The sequence below is a fragment of the Fringilla coelebs genome (genome assembly GCF_963513975.1).
Source record: "Fringilla coelebs genome assembly, chromosome: 15".
Lineage (NCBI taxonomy): Eukaryota > Metazoa > Chordata > Aves > Passeriformes > Fringillidae > Fringilla > Fringilla coelebs.
This window is the reverse complement of record NC_140041.1, coordinates 11,613,792-11,635,931: the sequence shown is the minus strand read 5'-3', so window position 1 is coordinate 11,635,931 and position 22,140 is coordinate 11,613,792. Positions and strand designations below refer to the sequence as shown.

Below are 22,140 nucleotides of genomic sequence, written 5' to 3'. Positions count from 1 at the left end.
CTGCTACAGAGAATTTACAATGCTGCTGCATCAAAGTACTTTGGAGTACTCACTAAATAAGAGCCAAGTAATGGGTACCTATCTCTACTGCCTGTTATAAAAACAATGGACATGGTGAGGGTCCTGGAGAGATGTGGTCTTTATTGAAGAAAGAAAATGAATGCTTAAAAATGCTAATTATGAGCAACAGTTATAAATTAATATGATTAGCAATAGCATGACTGGCTTTTTCTTTCATTTCTCTTTTTTTCCCCTGCTTCCTTTCACACAGTCTTGTTCTGGTTGGCTGTAGAATGGGTGTCCTGATGAACAAATAAGGAAAGGCAGAAATAATATTACTTTCACAAAACTATGGTGGAAATGCCCTTGTGCTTCTTAAAAATGGAAGCGGGTCAGCTGGAACCCACTGCCTGACAGTGCCTGCAGGACAGCTGCAGCTTCTTCTGCCTGTCCTCTCTAACCTTGCCGCTTCTCTGGTGAGCTCCTGAGCAGAGTTCAGGTCTTGACTACCATCAGGACCAAAACTGGGGCCAAGATTTCCCATGTCAAATGTGCTGGGAGTGCAGCAGCAGTCCCTGTGTGCGTGGGGCAGGCCCCCCTCTGGCACAGGCATCTTTGATCCCTGCAGGCAGAGCCACCACCCTGGGCTGAGGGATCCTGCCAAGCCTCTGCTGCGAGCCAGGATTTATGCTTTTCCACATCTTCACAGTGGTCTGGCTGCTTCTGCCTCCCCAGCTCTCTGCTCTGCAGGATTTCACCCCAACAAAAGGAGGAAAGAAACAGGAAAAGCAATAAGGCAGGGGAGTGGCAGGAGAGAATTTCTGATTAACTCGTTTTCACAAGCTCCATTTTTATTTGAGTCTGTACCAATTCCAGTTTTCATAACAATGCATTTTTCCTTTGACAAGTGCTTATTTCATTTCATATAGTTGTCTAAATAGTTATCACACTGCTAATGTTTCAAGCCAGAAATTATTCCCCAGTGTGCCAGATCCAGACCTTCCAGTAATTTGTGTATGTAAATTTAGATTATTATTATTATTATGTTCACATGTAATACTACAGGTAACAAAATGAAGGAGCAGGTACAAATTATCTGCATAAAAATCTGCATAAAATAGTCACATAGAGAAACCTAATTTTTCTTGTTTGTAGAAATGTCTGAACATGTGAGATCCATTAATCAATCTCACCCATACAGCTCATATTTATTGTGTGAATCCTAACACCATCTTCCAGTAGTTCATAAAATATGATCACTGTGAGGAGCTGAGCAGAATTCAGAACTGCATGATTATTTGGTTACTACTCTGGGTCTAAAATGTCTTCTTTTTTTTTCTCATTTGACAGCCAGCTCAGCTATAGTGATCTGGGATTTAGCAGCTGATGGCTGTTCAGCACTGCAGGATGCTTTATGCAATTAGCAAAGTTAATAAAATGCTGGACAGGTGCCTTCTACTGGGGAAAAAGGCATTGCTCTTATTTGCTCAGGATCAAACAGTTATGTTACCTTGTTCCTTTTAAGAAAGCATTTATTCTAAAAATGGGATGAAATAAAGAGCAGAATCAACAATTGACTTGTCACTGGCTGAATTTTACAGTAAGGTTTCCCTGTTTTCTGCTTCTAGGAAAATACAAGCACAATGCTTTCAGGAAACAACACCTACCTATTTGCAGAGGGGCACAGAAATAAAAAGTACACTGAAAAGGGCAAAGCCTGAAGAAAATTACCCTGGAATATCTGAGGAACAAGGTGGAGCCAGATCTGAACCATCTACCTTTAATAATGGGTGGAGGACAGGAAGTATAAGAGAGGTCAGAGAGGAATAAGTCCACTGTTCCTCCTCTCTTTGACAGAGCTGATCCTTGGAAATCACACACTTATCAGCTTAACACCTGCAAAGACAGCAGAGAAACTCAGCCAGTGAGAGAGAGCTGGAAAGTGTCTGTAGAGCTGGGGGGAGCAGAAAGCTCCTGCTGAGAGGTCAGCCATGAAGCACAAGAAAAGCAAGGATAAGGTAAGTGTGAGAGTTTGCTTCTACCTCCACTGGAGAACTCCTTTGTTTAAGGTGAATGTTCTTCTGCATCTGCCCTTGAGGGAAAACTAAACTAGGTTGTTCTCTGTGAAGTAATTTCTGTGTTGGTTTTAAAGGAAGATTGGGAAGTCTAAGTGAGAGCCTGTAATTATGATGGGCTGGTTTTTAAAATTAAAAAAAAAAAACCAAAAACATTTAAAGAAAAGAGCTTGAAAGAGAAATTGCAGAGTCAGTCTGTCAGGTTGCTTGTCCTCTGCTTCAAGTCATGTTGTTCCAGGTTGTATTGCCTTTGTGCTTCCCTCACCTCTTCTATATTTATATTCTTCTAAGAGAAGATTCTACTATAGCTGAAGGGAAAATGGAGGAGAAGATAGTCTTAGCTTCCTTGTCCTTTGTCTCCTAAGCCATCCACTGCAGAGGCATCTACTCTCAGGCAACAAGCTGCCTCTGACACTGCACCTTCTCCCTGCCTTCACCTCTGGGACCAGAACTGAATCAAGAACTCAAAGCAGACATTAAAAACAGTGTCTGGAACACCAGCATCACTTATATCTCTGTGATTGTGTTGGATTCTCTGTCTCCTGAGCAGCCATGGGCATATTCCAGGGTGAGCAAAACCCCAGAGAGGCCCAGCTGAAGGCTAGCCAAGCATGCTCCATGTCCTGCCCAGCTTGTGACACCCTCTGTCTGTTTTGGTCCCTCAGAAATCTGCAGAGCACGGGTGTGGAAACAAGGAGCATTTTACTGTTCCTGCTGAGGCAAAGGCAGAGCTCCTCGTGCTGAGACCAGAATTAATGCTGATGTAGCTCCAGACTCTGCATACAGCCACCCCTTTGCCCTTTCCATAGGTCCAGAATGGTTCTCTGCTCACAGGTGTCACCTAGGTACCGCTGGTAAACATGAAATGGCAGTGTGACTGTCGTTGTGGGCTTGGGCTGAGAAGTTTGTAATCGCTTGAAAGAACTTTAGTCTCTTGCCTTCACTTAAATTGATAAGAGCTGATGGTTAAGACCCTGGACTGGGCAGGACAGAATCTCTTTTGGGGGTGGGGGAGCTGACTTCCACCCTGCACTTTGTGTTAACAAGCCGGACTGCCCATCCCCTCAGACACTGCCCAAGCTGACAGAGGTACAGATGTGTCAGCTCTCTGTGGCTCCCCTCTGCAACCCTGGGCTAAAAGAATTCCCTAATCCTGCTTATCTGAAGTATTTACACACCTCGTAGTGTCCAGGTGTCAGCAGGAATGGCATGGCTGGGTTTCAGCTTTGAGTCATGGGGTGAAAGCAGTGTGGTCTGGGGCCTGTAGTGACTAGAAATCATTACCTTCTGTTGGCTGCTTGTCCTCTGCAAGATGAATTTGTGGGTTTGATCCATTTTCCTCACATAAAAGCATAAAACGCCCACACATCTGACTTGTATTAGCATGTCCTTATTGGCAATTTCCCTGAAGACAAACCAAGCTGGGGAGAACCGGGGTGTTTTAACCATCTGCAGCTCACCTGGCCCGTCGAGAGCACAGGTACAGCGGGGGAGCTGCACAGGGGGTGCAGGTCCTGCTCAGCCAGCCAGGACATCCTCTGCTGCTGAGCTCCTGCTCAATAGCAAGGTCCCTCCTTCCCCAGTGTGTGCAATAACCTTTCCATCCTGCAACCACGGCGTTTCATCCTCCCTTGCTACGGGCAGCCCAGTCAAGCCCTCGCTCTCTGAGGACACACACTTAAAGAAATAAGTAAATAAGCGTTGCCCCTCATCTTCACCTGCTGGGAGCCAAAAAAATCGCAGGTGTCTGAAGGCGAGCGGGGCCCTGGCCATGCGGGGTCCCCAGGGCAGTGCCCGGGCGCGGTGTCGGGGGCGGCCCCGGCTCTGCGGTGCCGGCGGGGGGAGCGCACGGCAGCCGCGCGGGGGGATTCGATCAGCGCGCCTGCCAAAGCCAATTATCGGGGAGAGGACGATATAATTATATTAGGGAACATCTGTACTTCATTAAAAGCCCTCGCGGGGCGGATTCGCGCCCGGCCACGTTACACAAATGCGTTTCCAGCCGTTCCTCGCCCCCGTTCCGCGCACGGCCGCCGCCAGCCGCGCTCCGGCAGCTGCGCCGCCCCGGGGCCGCGCCCGGCTCCGGCTCCAGCTCCAGCTCCGGCTCCGCGCCGCCCCCCGCCCCGGGCGGCTGCACCTGCCCCCGCGGCCGGGCCCCCCCGCGCCCGCCGGGAGCCCATCCCATCCCAACCCATCCCATCCCGTCCCGGCGGACAGGCGGCGCTCTGCGGCCGGGCTGTGCGGGGCTCCGGGGCGGCGCGCTCCGCTCTTCCTCCTCCTCCTCATCCTCCTCCTCCGCGGCGGCGGCGCCGGGCAGATGCGGCGGATCGCGGGGCGGCTGTGGCCCGCAGCGGGCTCCCGTCCCCCCGCCGCCCCCATGGACGGCAGCGGGGGCAGCAGCAGCAGCAGCAGCCGCGCGTAGCTCGGTGAGTGCCGGTCCCGTCCCCTCCGCCGCGCCCTGCCCGCACCGCGCTGCCGCAGCCGCGGGTGCCGCTCCTCCGCTGCGCTGCTCCGTCTCCTTCTCTCCACGAAAAATCACCCCCGGCCCGGCGTCCCCCGCCTGCTGGCGGCGGGGCCTCGGCTGGCGGCGGGGCTGGGCTGCGGGGACCGGCTCTGCCACCTGCTCCCCGCGGCCGCCCGGCTCCGGCTCCGGCTCCCCTCGGGGCTGCGGGAGCGCCGCCGCCGCCGGCTGCTCCCTCCCTCCGGACGGGGCTTGGGGAGCGCTCCCCGCTCCTGCCTTCCTCTGTCAGGAGTCCCGGGCTGGGGTTGCACTTGGGCTCCCGAACATTTGTTTCAGGGTAGGACTTTACCGGGATCAATTTTAGAGTTATTTTGTTTCAGTGAATTTGATTTAAATTGACCCAGCGTCTGTGAGAAGCTGAGAGGAGAATGTCAGTTTGAGGATTGTTTTCTTTACCTTACATTTAAAGATCTCTCCCCCTGTATATTCGGTAATGATTTCTTTTTGCAAAATAATTTTGTTGTGCTTTATTAACTCCTGGAGTTTAACAGTCCTCCAAGACAGACAGGCTTGTTAGAGGCTGAAATAATCAGCTCCAAGGCGCAGACAGTGCCCTTGGTCGTAACAGGTGCAGCGTGCATATTCTTATGAACAATGAAATGGTTTCAGCATTCAGGTTTATTTGTATGCTCTGCATTTCTGTGACTCTGGAAAAATTGTCATGCTGTGTTATGTCAAAGATGTGCTTACGGCGTGAGCGTGTCCGCAGTACCCAATTAGCAGGACAGGGGAGCAGCTGCACAGACCTCCTCAGCCCGGGTGGCTTTAATGCCCGCGCTGCTCCTGGGTGACATCGCATGGCCTCGGGCGTTTCGGTGGCTGTTTGAGGACCCACACTGGGCACTGCTCCCTCTGGCACAGCATTAAACACTGGGAGATGATGAGGAAAAAGAGAAGTGCAAAGAAGGAACCATTTATGCTTTGATTATATTCTCTAGACTTGATGGTCTCTGCCCGTGTGTTGAGTAAGGTGGTGATGGCACATTGTTGGAACCTTGGATCCAACATCATAAGATGTTATTGACACCTGCAATACTGACACTTGTATTCCACAGGAGAAATTTCCTGGGCATGTATTTTCCAGATAAAAAAGATAATTATTGTTTTAGTGGCTTCCTGGGCTCCTTATTCAAGGCAAATGCCCAGAGTGATGCCACAGTTGGGAATTGGCTTCATAGGTGTCAATGAGGAGTTAGAGCTGTAGATCAGGAGGAAATTAGACTGGAATTTAATTATTGTTCTCAAACCAGTGTAGCTGAAAAGGTGTATCCAGGTTCAGCTCTTGCTGTGGGATACCTGTGCTCTGTGCTGCAGCCAGTGGCACCTCGTGCCTGGAGGTGTGTCTGCCCTTCTGAGCACTGAATGATGCCCCTTGCTGCTGCTCTGTTTCCCAGGACTCTTTTAATCTCGCTGTTTTGTCAGGGATGGGAGAAGGGGTGGGCTGCCTTTGAGGGATGGGAAGGATGACTTGGTACAGGAGTGAGGACGGGGAGTGCATTCCTTTGTTACACTCTGGCTCTTTGTGCACTTCAACGAAAAAGTGGTAGAGCAAAGGAAGAGTCAAGGCTGTAGCCAGGGGAAAGTGCCTGCTAATGAAGGGTGATGTTAATGGAGGCTCTGAACAAAGCAAAGGCACCAGAGATGTCTGAGAGGTCTGAGCTTATTGTGAGAGATGCCCTACACTGCACAGGCTTGGAGCTTACCCCATCGTAGGAGACATTGCTTACTCCTCCAGGAAATTGGTGAAAGAAAGTCCTGGAGCTGTTGTCTGGGGCTTTCAGCCCTCTCCAGAGGTGGGGTCTGCCAGGTCATGCTGATAACTGCAACAGCGGTGAACTTTGTGTTGCTTTGTAGTGTCTGCAAACCTTGGGACAGCAAAGTGTCTTGCAAAGGAGGTGGAGAAGTATAACCAGGATTCCTTGTGATGTCTTAACTTCCCTTGGACTTCTCAGAGCCTCACCCAGCATTCTAATTCCATCCCTCACGGCAGGTGAAGGTAGGGATTTGTTCTGCCTCCTTTGAGTCAGGGCATTTTGTGTAGTTGTAATTCAGCCAAACAAGGAAGATAAACACCTTGTTAACCATTTGTAAGGTGTGACTTACAGAGGAACCGGCTCCCTCTGGTTTATTAAGGTAAAAGTGCTGTGTAATGTTAAAATACAACACGCTTCTCAAAAAGCTTTTACTTAAGAAAATGGTTCTTTCATACCATCAAGTCAATTTCATCTAATGATGTTTGGTTGAAAATATTTACAGCATTTTAAAATCAAACTTGAGGACAGTAATCTTGAAAGATTTTTTAAAAGTCCTTAGAAATAATTAGCAGCCTTATTTAACTTCTTGGACAATTTATGCTGCTGAGAGAGTGATTTGTCCGTTTCACGTCGCTGGCAAAAGGTGTTGTTGCTGTGAGTAAGCTGGATAATGTTTATGGCTCTGCTACAGCAATGAGGCTCTGCATAGTGGCCCTTTGGTTGCCTGAGGCTTTTCTTGCTATACATGCTGGTTTAGCAGGGTTTGAAAATCATCTCTTGGAGCCAGCTCTGTGTTTATGCTGCAGATGCTCGTCTGGCCAGGGCTGTGTCCAGGCTGCAGCTCCAAGTGCTCTGCTCTGCAGGAGCGTCTGGCTGCCTGGAGCTCCCTGCATCCCAACACTGCAGCTCCCTGCTCTCACTCTGCCCAGCTCACCCGCACCAGAGGAGCTCTGGCCTCGCTCCACCAACCTGATCCATCTGCAGGAAAGGGTCAGGGTGGGGTTGGTGCAGGAGCAGACACTCCTGGGCAGCTGATTTAGCAGAGCGGTAGCCCCAAGCCATTAGCTAGCCCAGGAGTTTAGCAGGATGTAAATTGAGTTTGATGTTTCAGATAGTGAGGATGTGAGAGCAGCATGTGCTGAAAACGAACAAGGCTTTAAGGGGGCTCCATTCCTTTTGCTCAGTGCTGTTCCTTTCTGATACTGTTCTAAGAAGCTCTCCAGGTGCTGCTGAAGGCATATGGAACTTGTGAGGGCTGGGTGGCAGTGCCTGTCCTCTGAGGAAAGCCTCTTCTCTTACAGTAGACTGTTAATAAATGAATGCTTTCTTTTGCAACTATAAATTCCTAGTCAGAAGTTCAAATCTGTGTGGTGAATTTCTTAATTAATTTCATTTATTCTGTTTTCTGATTTCCTTGCTCAAGGACTGCTCTGTGTGTGTAAGAATAGTAGGTCACATGCTCTGGGATGTTTCTTTCAAATATCACCATGCTGGTTATTTTAGAAAGGTTTTGTCTAAGCAAACTCACTCTGGACACTTTTCCCACCTGCAGGTTTCCTGAGGGATGCAAAAGCTTAGCAGGTGTATACTGAAGGCTTTTCCTTTGCTGGCCAAATGTTTGCTCATGTCCTAAATATAACTTCTGGGAATTTGTGTTTGTTTTGGAGCTGGGGAGCACTTTTCTCTTTTACTCTCTTTATAGATTCAGAGAATTTAAGCATGTGATTAACATTAAACATGTGAATATTCTCCACGGACTCATTTTTTGGATCAAAGGCAGAGTGCTCAGTCTGTTGAGAGGATGGAGCCCACAACTGCTAAATGCAGGGAGCTGATCTGCTGCTATGCTTGTCTGAAAGAAGTATACGATATGAGTGCTTTGGATTTATGTCTGTCTGTGCCCCAAATCCCTCTGCTAACCGCTGCCTTGATGTTGCTTATCTACAAAGTGCTTACAAGCATTAACAAACCTTTGTGGTGCTGCTGAGACGTGTTGTTATCCCCCTTTTCCATAGGGGATGCTGAGAGAGTTTGGTGATGTCCTGAGACCACCGTGGGTTATGGACAAAGCTGGGCATGGAACGTGGGGCTGTGAATTCCCAGCCTGGAAGGGGCAGCAGCACTGGGTCCAACATTGCCACCTCTCACACTGCCAGAATGCTTCCCAGATTTCCATCCTGACACAGAGGCTTCTCGTGTCATCTGCTGGATCAGGCTGCAGTGCAGGGTACAGCCTGTCTGCAGGAGTGAGCAGTGGCCTGTTAAGGGAAGGAATCTCAGAGTGAATTGTGTCCGTGCTGGCTCCCAGCCTTGCTGGATGCTGCAGGCAGAGCTGGTGCGTCAAGATTCCTCTAATCTGAGCTTAGAGAAAAGGGAATTTTTCCATCCTCTCTAAGTACAGTGATTCTTGATTTCTTGCTGATTTAAAAATACTCGTACTGCCTCTACCAAGCAGAGAGCCTGGGTCCATGTGTATAAATATAGACACACTAGGTGTGTGTGCCTATGAGCTGGCAAATGAATCAGTTTCCAAATCTGAACTTGGCGTGGTGTCACTTTTGGCTCCGAGCTGGTTGTTTTTCATCTTCCTGGTTTTATTGTGTTTCGCTTGCTTAAATCAGAAGAATTTCTTGAAAGAGAATGGGCCAACTTCAAACATGGAAGGACATGCTTTGCACTGGTCTCGCTGTGCTTGTGCAGAGGTGAGAGGCCACTGCCTCCCTCCCTTGTCCCTGGTCCATGAGACCCTCCTCAGGATTCCAGGACACTGGGAAACTGTGGTGGCCAGGCAGGTTTATGCTGGGTCCAGTAATAAGGCTTTGCTGTGACAAAGGCAGGGTTCTGTGTTTGTGAATGTTTCCTTTAGGAAATGCGATTCTTCAAAATCCACTGTTCTTTAATATGAGGCTGGTAGACAAATTTGCACCAATTCTCAAGTTTCCACAAGACAGCCATCTGCTGTACCTGCTCACACAAACATGTGAGGGACAGACAAGCCCTAATTGGGAATTTACTACCTTTATGTGCTGGGTGAATGAGCCATCCTGAGCTTTTGCATGTATATAATGGCATCTTTTCTTCTTTCCTTTTATCCTCTCTAGGGAACCTGTGTTCTTCTGAACTAATGTTCCCTTCCATAAATGACCCAATCAGCCTTCATCACTGCTTGTTAGATCAGAAACTTATTAGTTAATAGCAGTGCTGTTCTTCCTTTTAGTCCCTTCTACAGCTAAGCTCATGGCATTTGCAGACAGGCTTGTTAGTCATTAATATTCTTTGTATTCTTCATCTTTGGCTTCAGAAGAGAAGGCCTTTCATCTTTTGCCTTGCTTTGTTTTTTAGAAGAAGCCCAGTTTGACTGGAGGAAAAAAGAAACCTAAAAAACATTTCTCTACTGCTTTCTTACAAGCTTCCAAGCAGTCTCCCCTGCTGACTTTGTACTTTTGCAGTAGACAAACATTGACTTTGTTTTCACAGAATATAGCAGATTTTTTTTTCTAGTTTGCCTTTTTGGTTATGCCTCAGTAGCTTGACAGGACTGGATTAATTAGTCAATGACTGTGTCTTTTGCTGAAATTCTCATTCTTTATTCAATTTTTCCATCAGGTTTATCATACCTGAAATTAAGTTGGTGTAGAGAGAACGTAAGCATGTGTCTAAATTCAGCAAACTTGTGAAGGGTTTCCCTGGTTTGGAGATTAAAAGATGACTGAGATCGATCTGTGGATTCTTGTTCTTACCTTCAAAACAAACCCAAATGCTGATACCCAGGAATGTGTTTCAGGTCTGTGCACTGGGGGTGACACGAGCGTGGGCAGGTACAATAGCAAATGGTGTTTCTCAGATGGGGAAGGCTTTGCAAACATCACTGAATTCTCACTACTTGCAAGTGGTCAAATCCTTTGCTAATCTGCAGTGCTAACTAAAATGAAAATACAGAGAACAGCTTTTGTTGTCTGTGATCACGTGAAATCTCACACCTCATTTCTGAAGAGCAGGATCAAAAGATAAAAAACTTGGTGCCTGAGCTGTGTGTTTTGTTCTTGATGTTCATTAAATGCTTTTTTGAGTGTGCCAGTAGTTCATATCCATTCTGCTCAGGTTTCCTCACTCCCAGCTCTGATGCGGTGCACATCACAGTGTGATCATTAAGTGTGATTACTGCATTTTTTGACCTATTTAAAAGTGTCTGGCTGTGAAATTCCAAAGATTCTAATTTAAGCTATAAACCAGATTATTAATGTGCCGCCGCTTACACATTTCATGGCTCATTTCCTGATTACAGCAGTTTTGAACGTGGCGTAGGCTGTTCCAATGGATGTGTATAAACATCCTACACCGTGTTCAGCCTGGTCACCTGGCTCAGGGATCATGTTCCACAGCTTAAAAACAAATAGAAGAGAAAGCCACAAGTGCAGGAAGTTGGGATGTTCCACCTCAGTGCCGTCGAAAGGCTTGATGCTTTCTGCAGGGCTGGAGCTCAGGACAGGGTGTAGGAGTGGGGGTCATGCAGGGGTATGGAATGGGCAAGGAATGTCTTCAGACAGTTCCCTGCTGTGCCCCGTGGGCTGGAGAAGGTCCCTGAAAGCATCAGGGATCCATGGCTGTCCCTGGAGTGCTGCCAGGAGACTTCAGCTGAACTGAAACTGGAGCACAGACAAGATGCTGAGTGCAGTCAGTGGATCTGCAGAGAGAAAAGATGACTGTTGAGATCATCAGTCTTTTCCATCACTTCATTCAAATCTGTCAGCTTGTTCAGGCAACTGAAACTCTGCAGAGCCTCCTTATCTGGGTGCAGAAAGAGTTACGTGGGTCGCTTATGATTCAGCCATTAGGATGAGCCAGCATGGAATAATTCACCAGGGTTGCAGGTGCAACTGCAAGCAGTGGGTCCAGCAGAGAAATTCAGGTGGGAAGATCATGAGCAGGTGAAAGTGTTGTAGAAAGTATCAGGCACTTCCGTGCAGCTACATGGAGTCTTCTGCTGAGGGCATGAAGGAAAGCTCGTCTTGCTGTGTTTTGTAGGATTAATTACGTGCTGAAAACTGCACCTGGAGATTTCTCTCTGAGCTGGGAACATGTGTAAAGCTAGGTGTGTGACTGGCTGAGTTTGGTGCTTTGTTCCAGAAGGGCTGAACCTGGTGCTACGTGAGCTGCCAGATATGGATATCTCCTCTGTGTGAGATTAGCGAAGATTTTATACAAGTTTGGGGTGCAGGGTGAGAGCAAGGTCTGGAGCAGGTGTGCTGCTCTGTATCAGGGGTGGGATTTGTGCCTCTGTTCCTGGCATGTGCACATGCTAAACAGCATTTCAGTGTGTATTGCTTCAGAGCTTTATGAAGGCAGAGCTGCTGCCATTTGTTACTCAGTTGCTGGAACTGATTTGGGTGCTTTGGATCCTTCTGTTTTTCTCCCAACTGGAAGGTTGGTAGCAGAGCTGGCTGAGCCCTGGTGGAAGGTATTATTGCACAGTGTACACAGCTGGGAGAGCAGCAGCTTGTCGTTTGCAGTTGTCTTATTTCTTAATGTGGTGTAGTAAATTATAAATGTACACAAACACGTACGGAGCGTTTCATTCATGAGCTGCCAGACTGCAGCGTGCTTTTTGAAAGTGCTCGTTTGGGGGTTGTTTTTGTTCTGTGAGATAATTTCATTATCTGATACCAGGCATTTCCTAAAAGTAAATGGATCACATGAGGACTCTGTGTCCATTAGCGATTCTGCTAATAAAAATTTTGGTGGTTTTTTTTTTCATTCCATAAAAGACCTTCTGTACCACAGCCTTTTTATGCTTTATGGCAGTTATTAGCTGTTGCCAGGTCATTTTAGGAAGGTCATTATTTGCTAATGGGTATGCTGTGGGGTTTAGAAGCATATGCCACAACATCCTGTAGGCAAATAGAAGTATTTGAAAGCATAGCTTGCTAGGTAAATGTGCAGGAGGGTTGTATAAATAGGGATGGCTACAGGGAGTCCCTCTCGTGGCATTTCTCACATGCCTCCCCTCTGGGCTGCAGCAGTGCTAACAGATCCCATTTGTGTATTAGAGCAAGGATCTTCTGCAGTGGAACCACAAATGACAGCAGAATTAGGATTAAAGGGCGGTCAGTACTGATGGCAAGCCCAACATAACATACAAGCCTGGCTGCGGTTAGGAGAATGTGCCCACCTAATAAGCAGCTTAACTTGGTGTATTACTGTGAAATAGAAAGAACCATGGAATATGTGATGTGAATAGCAGGCTGGATTTCCCTGTCACTTCGTATTTATGTTCCTGGAGCTGCCCTGGGTTCGCCAGGGTTACTTCTGTATTGCACCTAAGGGAATGAGAGGGGGATTTCTACTTCTCAACACCTTTCTTTTTAATCTGGAAACTGTAGTGTAAGTTCTTTGGTTTAGCCCTAGATTTGAAGTTTTCATATCAGATAAAATGTGTGCTAAATATCTTAGCAGTAAAACTTCCTTGCTCCAAATGTTTTATTTTTCCAGTTCAGCTGCTAAGTGATACAACTTCATCCAACTCTGTTGAAGGAAAGGGGCATTGTTCCTTCCTCACTAATAGCAGATGAATCGGGCCATTAAAGGCCAATTCCAGGAGAGATATTAGCAAGTACTGAGGCTTGATCCACAGCTCCTTGCAGTCAATAAATCAGCAATTGCTGTCTACAAGATAGCAGGGTTTGAGTGTCTTTGAGATTGAGAGCCCTCGTCTTGAGTATTGCTTAAGTTTCCTGAAATCAGTTAAATTGAGACAAAGCCAATGGCTTCTTCATGTCTTTTGGAGTTGCTCAAAATTGATGTTCCTCACTGATAATAGACTGTGCTCTGCTACGGGTTGGGGAAGGTGGAAACTTTTTCCCTTGAACTGTAAATAGCCTGTTGAATATTTGTATTCTAAAGGTGTTCAACCAGCCACTGAAACTGTTTCCAAATTGCCTGAAATCACTTCCTGATGGTTCCTGTTACAGGTATCCAGGTTTTACCTTTTGTAGGCTTTTACATGTGGGACGTTTCCTGTTAAGATTGTTGTGTCTCTCTTCTCTCCCGTCAGATTCTCCTTTACAGCCGCATCTCAGGGGTGTGTTGAGCAAAGAAAAGAAAAGCCTCCTGGTACCAGGCTGTGTGTTTGGGTGTTTCAGCAAAGGAAACTGGAGGTTTTCTCCTGCACACCTTCCATCCTGATGTTCTGACAAGCCCCATTTAAAAGCCCTTAGGGAAGTGATTTTTATGAGCACGTGTGGAGGGGAATGTGCAAAGTGCTGGAGATGGTCGGGGCTGGAAGAAGCGTGACAACTGCTTTGTGTAAGCTGATCTGTGTCCGGAGGAACAAATGGTGCATTGAGATGACAAATGGAGCAGCAGAGGTGCAGCTGGGCAGTTCCACAGCGGGGGCACCGCCAGGCAGCTCCATGGAAGGAGTTTGTAGTCGATAGAAACAATTTCCTATTAGCTTTGAGCTTTCTGATGAATTAATGATATAATTCTCATTGATTTAATTAAATCAGATTCCAGGAGCTTGATTTGCAGAGTTTTCTGGTAGTAGTTTTATAGCTAGGTGGACAAATAAATGGCCTTGATTTTCTTGCTGGCTGGGTGGGGTGTCTGGTGATAATTACTGCATTTATCAAAGCGTCCTTCCATGCTGGAGACGGGCTGGTTTCCACTTGTGATAGAAACAGGGACAGTGAGATTCTGGGACTCGTCCAGTGGCTGCTGTGTGATGGGTCAGAGCTCAGGAGTTGAGTGCTGGCACCCTAAAAGCCAGACTGGTCCCACAAGCTGCATCACTCATCCTTTGGCACACTCATCCTTTGGCACACTCATCCCTGGTGCCTTTGTCCTTCTGGGGAAGGCAAACCAGCCCCTGCCCCAGGGCATTGCTGCTGGCACCCAATAAAACTCAAAGTGCAAAGACCTGAGGTGTCGGTACCATCCCAGCTTGGCTTTTCACCTGGTGACACAACGTGCAATGTCACGCTGCTGTCATTGGTTTTGGATTCTCTCACACGGGTTTGAATGTGTGTTGGCTTTTGTCAGGAGATCGGGAAGGAATTAAAGCTGCATTCTTCTTAATTGTTCCTCAACAGTTCAATCATGACAAAATTGCTCCGCCCCAACTAGTAAAATAACACTTAGGACTTAATTAGAGCCAATATCTAAATTTTATTTATATGTATCTTGTTACTCAACACAGTAATTAGTAGAAATAAAAAGTTTAATAAGACCAGCTTGTAGGATGAATGACAATAAAAGCAGGGGAAGAAGAGAACGCTTGGGTTTTTTCCTGTGACAGGACTAGAGGAATTTGTACCCATGGGTTAGATTTGCAAAGCCTCCAACCCTCCCCTCTTGGTATTTTTTCCTAAAAACAAAGACGCTGTCAGCACAAGTCACCACGTCTTGGAGAGGGTCGTTTACCTTTCATAAAAAATAATAAAGGCCTGTGTAAATACTCCCCAGATGCTGCTGCTGGATTGTATTAGTGAAATATGTCAGTGTTGGTGGCGTGTGCAGCCCCGTGTTTGATGGCACCGCTTGAAAAATGAAAGACATTCATGTGAGTTATTTGGGAGACAGTGACAAAACTATTTGGCCAAGCAGGCCCCTGAAGGGAGCGTTTCCAGGGCCCTGAAGGGAGCGTTTCCAGGCTCCAGCAGAGGCAGTGTGTGACTGGGTATCTGCAGTTCTGGGGCAGTTTCAGCCCCTGGTGCTGCTGGAGGATGGATGGCTGTGGGGCTTTCCAGTTTGCTGGGTTTTCCCAGAGTGACCAAGTGCTTACAGGCACCAAGCAGATGGCCATGAAGATCCTTTCTGCATTGCTTCCAGATATCTGAAAGCAGGGTGGTTGGTTTTGTTTTTTTTTTTTCCTTTGACAGTTTTTGTGCTGTTAGATCTCTACTATACCTTGGCATTTCTTAGCCATGTTTTACTGAGCTTCTTGGATAATCTGTGTGCTGCCAGGAAGTGCTGAGAGCTCAGCAGACACAGCAGAACCCAAGGCTGTGGTCAGCCCCTACAGCAGTGTAGATTAACACCTGGCAGTGCTGGCTGGAGCAGGTTGGACCCCGGTGCCCTGTATTGCTGGGTGCAGGTGTTTGCATTGGTGATGAGTTGGTTTTTTGAGGCAGAAGAGCAGGGGTGCTCAGGGGCAAGCTGGGTTTGGGTTTGGGCAGCCAAGGACAAGGTTACCCCAGCCACCCCTCCTGCTGGAGCTGTCGTGCTCTGCCTTCCCCATCCAACACAAAGGGACAACTGGTAGTAAAGAGCAAGCAAGAAGCAGCTTTTGCCTGCATCTTTTTATGATTTCATCGAGTCCCTGAGCCTTTGCTGTATTATCTCCTTAAATCTCTGTGCCTGACACTTTTGCTTTAGCACAGTTGAATGTATTACTGTCCTGGGCTGTAGAAGAAAAGCGTGTGCTGCAAGCTTCCATCGGCTTCCTGGGAGGGTTTGGAGTAAATCTCCCAACGTGCAGCTGCCTGCTTCAATTCTCCCTTTTCATGTAGCTCTTTTTTTAGCTGTGAACTATTGCAATGATAAGTTGCTATATGCAGATTTGAGATTAAACCTTTTGTGTTTCCAGCATTTTCTTGCTCAAAGAGTGTTGCAGGTTCCCAGCTTTGGGCTCTGGCTGTGCAAATGCCCCAGCTGAGGGCTGGGAGCGTTGCTGCATTTGAGGCTCAGGTTCCTGGGACAGTGAGTGACAGGATTGATAAAACACGGGGGTGGGTGATTTGTCCTGCAGGCAGCAGCAGCACAAGGTGGGGCTCTTTTGGTTAATGAATATTGAGCCTGTCCTGTCTGACAGCACGTTGTGTCGTGCTCTGTAAATGAGCATCTCTGCAAGAGGCTGAGCTGCAGGCAGGGGGGGCTGCTTGGGAATTCATTAATTCCTGTCTGGGTGAGGAGTCTGCTCCAAACAGGGCTCTGCTGGTCACCCAACAGTTGGTGCCGTGCAAGATGACTTCTTCTTTTTTCAGTTGTTCAGTTCTAATTATTTTCCTCTCAAAAATCTTTACTCAGGGTTGGATGCTTTTCTCTGGATGCTTTTCTCTAGCTGCCCACATTGCATTTTCTACATGGCAGTGTCCTCAAAGAATTGATGGTACGAATTTGTGCACTCAGCAGTCCCTAAATTCAGCTCTATTTGTGGCAGGAGTTCCAAAGGGCAAATGCATCTCAGAAGCATTGTGACTGTTGCATGAAATGGTAATTGTAATGCATGGAAGATCAGCTGCTGATTTATTTTTATTAGTGCAGATGAAAATTACTATGATGTTTCAAGCAGGGCATAAAATAATATCTTTCATCTCGTTCCAGTAGGAATATTAACTTCACATTTTGTATTTCTTTTCTTTCCCAAACCACTGGAAAATGCTTAGTATGTGACTTGAATGTCTGTTCTATCATGTTTATGTCAGAAGGTTTCTCCTATTTTTTCACGCTCATAATAGGAAAAAAGTGTATTTTGATTTGTGGTTTGTTATGTAGTATAGGAGTTTCAGTTCCTTTGATCAGAAAAGTCTCAGTTTTTAAGCAAAAATGTGCGTTTATCCCCATAGACACATTAGGGAACACTTTTCCAAACAGGGTGCTGCAGGTGAACTTCAATTTAAAATCCACCTGGAGTCAAACATTTGTTATCAGCAGGAGCACCTGGGCAGCCATGGCTTGTGGGAGGGACAATTTCTACTCTTGGTTTCCTCTGGGTGAGAACCAATTTGATCCTGGAGACTCCAGAGATGCACAAGTAGTCCCCTGGAAGGCTGACTGTAAACTGAGGTTCTGACAATGCCTGTGTGCTCCACGTGTGGAGTTTCCCCAGCTGTCCTGGCAGGAGCTGCAGGGAGGATGAGCCCTTTGGAGGGTTCAGCTGTGTCCTGTGTGTGGCAGGTTCCTCTGCTGCCCACCTCCATGCCTGGGGCTGGTTGGCAGCATGACAGCAGCCCTGGAAATGGAAAGCTGTGCTCCTTCCTGCTGCCACTTCAGGGCTGGCACAGTGTCCCCCTGCTCCAGCACCCCTGCATGCTGTGCTGCTCTGCACAGCCTGGGTCAGTCTGAGAGTTAAATTAACTGATGGCACTGCCTGTGCCAAACATCCCTGGAGAAAGAGTGATGATTGTGCCAGCATGACTCAGGGCTCCTGCTCTGAGCTACCAAACCAGAGGGTAAGCAGAGCTGTGAATAACCAGCTTTCATCCCTAGATAAGTTAACAAAAACATGGTTGTGGGTGAGCCAGGACTTCATAGCAGCATGTGAGGATGTGAATGTGTTTTTCTGTCACATTGTCCTGTCTTTGAGTGCTGCTGTCAGAGCATTAGGTAGCAGTGGGGTTTCAGGGGGGTTAATTGCTAGTCTAAATAGCATTGTGGGGAAAATTGTAAAAGGCCTTGAAGAGAATGTGAAAGGATTCAAGTATTGCTTAAAGCATTAACAGAAGATGCACATGTAGGTGTGTGCATGCATGTGTGTAATTGACAAAGCAAAGCCTTTGAATTGGAAATCATTGGTACAGAAATTCAGTTAAGGGTTTAGAATGGACTTAGCTCAAACAGCCATAGGGAGAAGTCAGCAGTAAAAAGATATATGGCAAGGCATTCACTTCTTTATCAATTTATTGATTACACTGAAGGTGGAGTGTGTGCAGAGATGGGTCTTCTGGTAGGAAAGGAAAATGTATTTTAGGAAGTGGTAAAAATCACTGAAAGTGCTGTGAGATGTTCTTAATACATTTTTCTAAAAGTCTGGAGAGGGTCCCTGCAAGTTTTGCTCTGTGTTCCAGGAAGTTGAAGGCTGTCCTCTGGCTGGGAAAAGCTTTGCACAGGTGAAGAAATCGGTGTGGTCTAAGACTCCACAGGTATAAGAGAAAGAAAGTAATGATATGAAAATATTTATAGTGACAAGAAATTGTACACTGCTGAAGTGACACTTCTGCTGTGAATAATTTTCCATAGTGAAAGTCAAGAGTTGGGCATCCTGGTGAGTTGACTTTGGCTCTTTGTAGTGAGAGTGCTGAGAGATGTTCCTGAGGCAGCCAGGCTGGTGCTTATTTTTCTACAGAACAACTCAAATAGTCTTTATCAGTAGTACACAGTCTGCTAAGGGTAATGATCAGCTGGCCTGGGGAGTGAACACCTGGAGTTGTGTGGTCAGGGTGTTGTCTGTCTCAAGTGCCTTACCTGCCTTGGAGCCCTCTGAGCATCCCCTCCTGTAAAGCTTTTTGTAGGGAAGCTTTGGGGAGGAATTTGGAGGAAGGGACTTTGGGAGTGTTACAGGCTGAGCTGGGCAGGTACCTGATAACCCACTCTGCACTTGTGATGGGTCTGTCTGCTGTTGACCTTGTTAGTGATGCCCCTGCCCTCTCCCACCAGGTTTGGGGTGTCTGGGGGGCTGTGGTGGAAAGCTGCCATGGCTGTGTGCTCTGGAGTGAAGTGGGAGCAGGTATCCATGGTGGGCTCCACCAGTTCTGTTTGCTCAAGCCTTGCTGGTGGTGCCCAAGGGCACTGTGGATTTCTGCCCAGTGCAGGGGATGCTGAGCCTGTCCTGTCCATACCCTGCAGTGGGCACACTGCACAAATGCTGTTAACCCCATCCAAGCCAGCTCACTCTGTGGCTCACTGTTCCCATGAAGGCACTGGGAGTGTGAGAAGTGCAATCTGTGCAGGGTATGGGGCAGTTCACTGCTTTATACTGCAGAGCATAAACCTGCCCCAAGAGCCTTCTGGTCACAGGAGGCAGCTCATCCCTGTTCCTGAGCTTTTGTAATGCCAATAGGCTGAGCTACTGTGGGGTTTTTTTTTACTACTAAGTGCTAAATCTTTGAATGTACCTCTTGTAGGAGGGATTGGTATTTTTAAGGATTGCCTGGTTTCCGCTTGCAAATACACAGCTTGTACTCCTGGATGAAGATATTCTTGGAATACTTCAGTGTGAACTCTCCAGTGGGCAATCTTTTATTCCAGAATAATGGGCCTTTGTCCAATTTAACATAATGTACTTTGGAAGTGGAAGCCTGTAGTTTGTTGCACAGGAAATGCACTCATTTACCAAATCTCATTAATTAACTGGCACCTATTTAAGGGAAGTCTCTTCTCTCATGTGGTGTTTAAAACCTCATCTATCATAAAAGGAGCTCTTTAGTTTTTTAGATTTCATCTTTGATTTTATTAATTATTCCTTCAGCATATTAAAAGTAATTTTTCTGCTGTTTCTTGTTATGAAAGAGGGACCTCAGCCTTGAGAATTACAGTTTAAGCTGCTCAGAGTTGTGTGGCAGCTCTGTGCTTGCTGCCAGAAGCTGGGACTGCGCTCAGGACACTGCGTCTCTGCCGTTCAACATCATCTTCTACGTGATGAAAAACTAAAGTAGCTATTTTTTTATTCTGTGTGTAGCCCCCACCACTTCTGAAAGGTACAGGATTAATCTTCTGGCTGCCAATCTACAGAGCTTTGCCCACAGCAGAGACATCCAGCAGTGCCTGCACTGCACCAACTGTGTCAGACAAACCTCTCCTCTCCTCAGCGGGCTCGGTAGAAATAACTGTGCAGATGCTTCTCCTCAGCCACCTCGTCTTTGCTCCTTCCCTTGCTTCACTTTGTCATTTCCAGGTCACTTCCCTTGCCTTTGTCAGCATGTTTAGCACTGCTCCGTGCAGGCACTGCCCCCAGGAGCACTGTCATGCATACTAAACCCAGGCTGGGGCCACGGTGTGGAGTGGCCCACGCACTCGGGAGTGAAATACAGCCACAGGGCAGAGCAGACATCTGCTGACCTTCTGGAGGTCACTCTGGGCAGCCACACGGGCACCTCCTCCTGTCCTCCCAGAGCCAGGGTGGCCCTGGTGCAGGTGGGTGCATTGCTTCTGCCACCCCTGGCTGCTCTGGCTTATCTTCAGTGGTGCCTGAGCCAATCTATTTCAGTAATGCAATTATTCACATTGAGCTTAATCAATGAGCCACAGAGCAATCTACTGGTGGCTCCAATCAGTGGAATTACTCAGAAGGATCAAGATGAGCTGCTCTTTCTGAAAATGAAGCTGATTTTCACACAGAAATGAGTTCAAGGGAGCCCTGTTCTTTATGCAGGGCATGCTCAGAGCGCTTGTTCATGGAAGTCCTTGCCTTGCTGTAATGTAGGAGTAGGGGTCTGTGCGTGTTTGGGAGGATGAGGATTCCAGAGCAGAAGGGCCAGGGTGATAACCTGACTGGGAGAATGGGAATGAAGGGCTGCAGAGAACCCTGCAGTTTGCTGTCTGCCTGCCAGCAGCACCAGTGCAGTGGATGAAAGATGGTTTCAGTGGGGCCCAGCTGAGTGTCTTGAGGACAGCGTGGCACAGCCCAGACTGTGGTGACAGCCTGAGGTGGAGGTCTGTGCAGCTGTCCAGCTGTGAACTGCTGTGTCTGGTACCTGCTGGCATGAGCCTGCTGTCCCCATGCCAATGTTCCTTACACCTTCAGCACGGAGCACTCAGCCTGTGGCAGCTCCTCCTGCCTCTCTCACATGACAAGGGTACCTGGAGGGTTTCAGGGAGTGGGGAGGGGTTTGGTGTGGAAGCTGGCACTGCTCTGTGCTTGGCAGGGCTCTGTCCAGGCTCAGCTGTACGAGGGGAAGCCAAATGTGCCCCCTGTCTGAGCGTGCCTCAGCACAGCTGTGGGGACAATCCTGCAGACTGTCAGCCCCGTGCTGGGATTTTTATGTGCACATCTCTGCCTGTGCTGGTTGTGTGTCACTCTGCAAACCTGCCTGTGTCTGCTGGCCAGCCCCCAAATCCCGCAGCGCCGTCTCCTCTCCCACATGTGCTGGATGCCGCTCGCTCACTGAGAGCGTGGCTGGAAGGTTTTACCCTGCCCAAAGGGAGTCCCTTCCCTCCTCTGGAGCTGTGAATCTCCTCCCTCTCCCTTGCCTCATGCTTGCAGGCTGTGGGACTGACAGCAGCAGCTCCCTGTGCTCATTCTGTGAGCAGTGTGTGCTTGTGCTAAGGGGCAGGGCAGCCCTTGGAGGGGTTTTTAACTCTCTGTGTTTTCATTCTCTGCCAGATCAGAGGATTGAGCAGCCCCATCCCACTTTCTGCCAGTTGCTGTCTGTTGCAATAGGCAGCAGTGGGAGAGTAGGATCTCTCCTTGACTCTGCACAGTCACACCACATCATGTTTAACATCCAAATGCTGTCTTGCCTCCTTCTTACCTTGGATGTGACTGCAAGTGGAAACTGCTGGGCTTTTACATGATTAATTTTGAGTTCTGAGTATAAAGATGCAGCCACAAATAGCTGTTTGGCTCTATAAAGCTAAAATGTTGGGTGCATGTAGTGATTATTTATTGTCAGACTCTTAATCTGGCTGGGGTAAGTGAGGAGCTGATGGTGAGATCCAAATACTTCCACGCTTTCAGAGACCTCAGTTCCCAAGTTGGAGATCAGGCCCAAACATTCCTGGTATGCTTCCCAAAATGCCTCATCCCAAAGGGTGTAGCACTCCCTGCCCACCACTGGGCCTTCAGCTCAAGTTCTTAAGTTCAGTTCCTGTCCCTGGTCATCCCATGCTGTCCTGCAGAGCTAAGGGGGAGACAAATCTCAAGGCATTTTGAATTGCCAGAGCCATTTGTATCTTGTGCATTTGAAATCTGGCTGGGGAGGAGGTTTGCTCTACACTGCACTACTGCTATTTCATTGTATTGGTTTGGGTGTTTAGACAGTTTTCGTGCTTTATTTCCAATCTTTTCCATAGAGGTTTATGTGATACCAAAAACCCCAGTGTAGGATTCCTGCTGCTCAGGAAAAATAAAGGCAGA

General features: G+C 47.6%; 1 protein-coding gene across 1 annotated transcript in view; it reads left to right on the top strand.

The window, feature by feature from the left end:
* The first annotated feature begins 4,367 nt into the window (after nt 1-4,367).
* RASGEF1C (RasGEF domain family member 1C) overlaps nt 4,368-22,140 on the top strand; it is a 65,435-nt gene continuing 47,662 nt past the window's right edge. The window contains exon 1 of the mRNA XM_084215829.1: nt 4,368-4,501. The gene's annotated coding sequence lies outside the window, so the exon portion shown is untranslated. The remainder of the gene's footprint in view (nt 4,502-22,140) is intronic.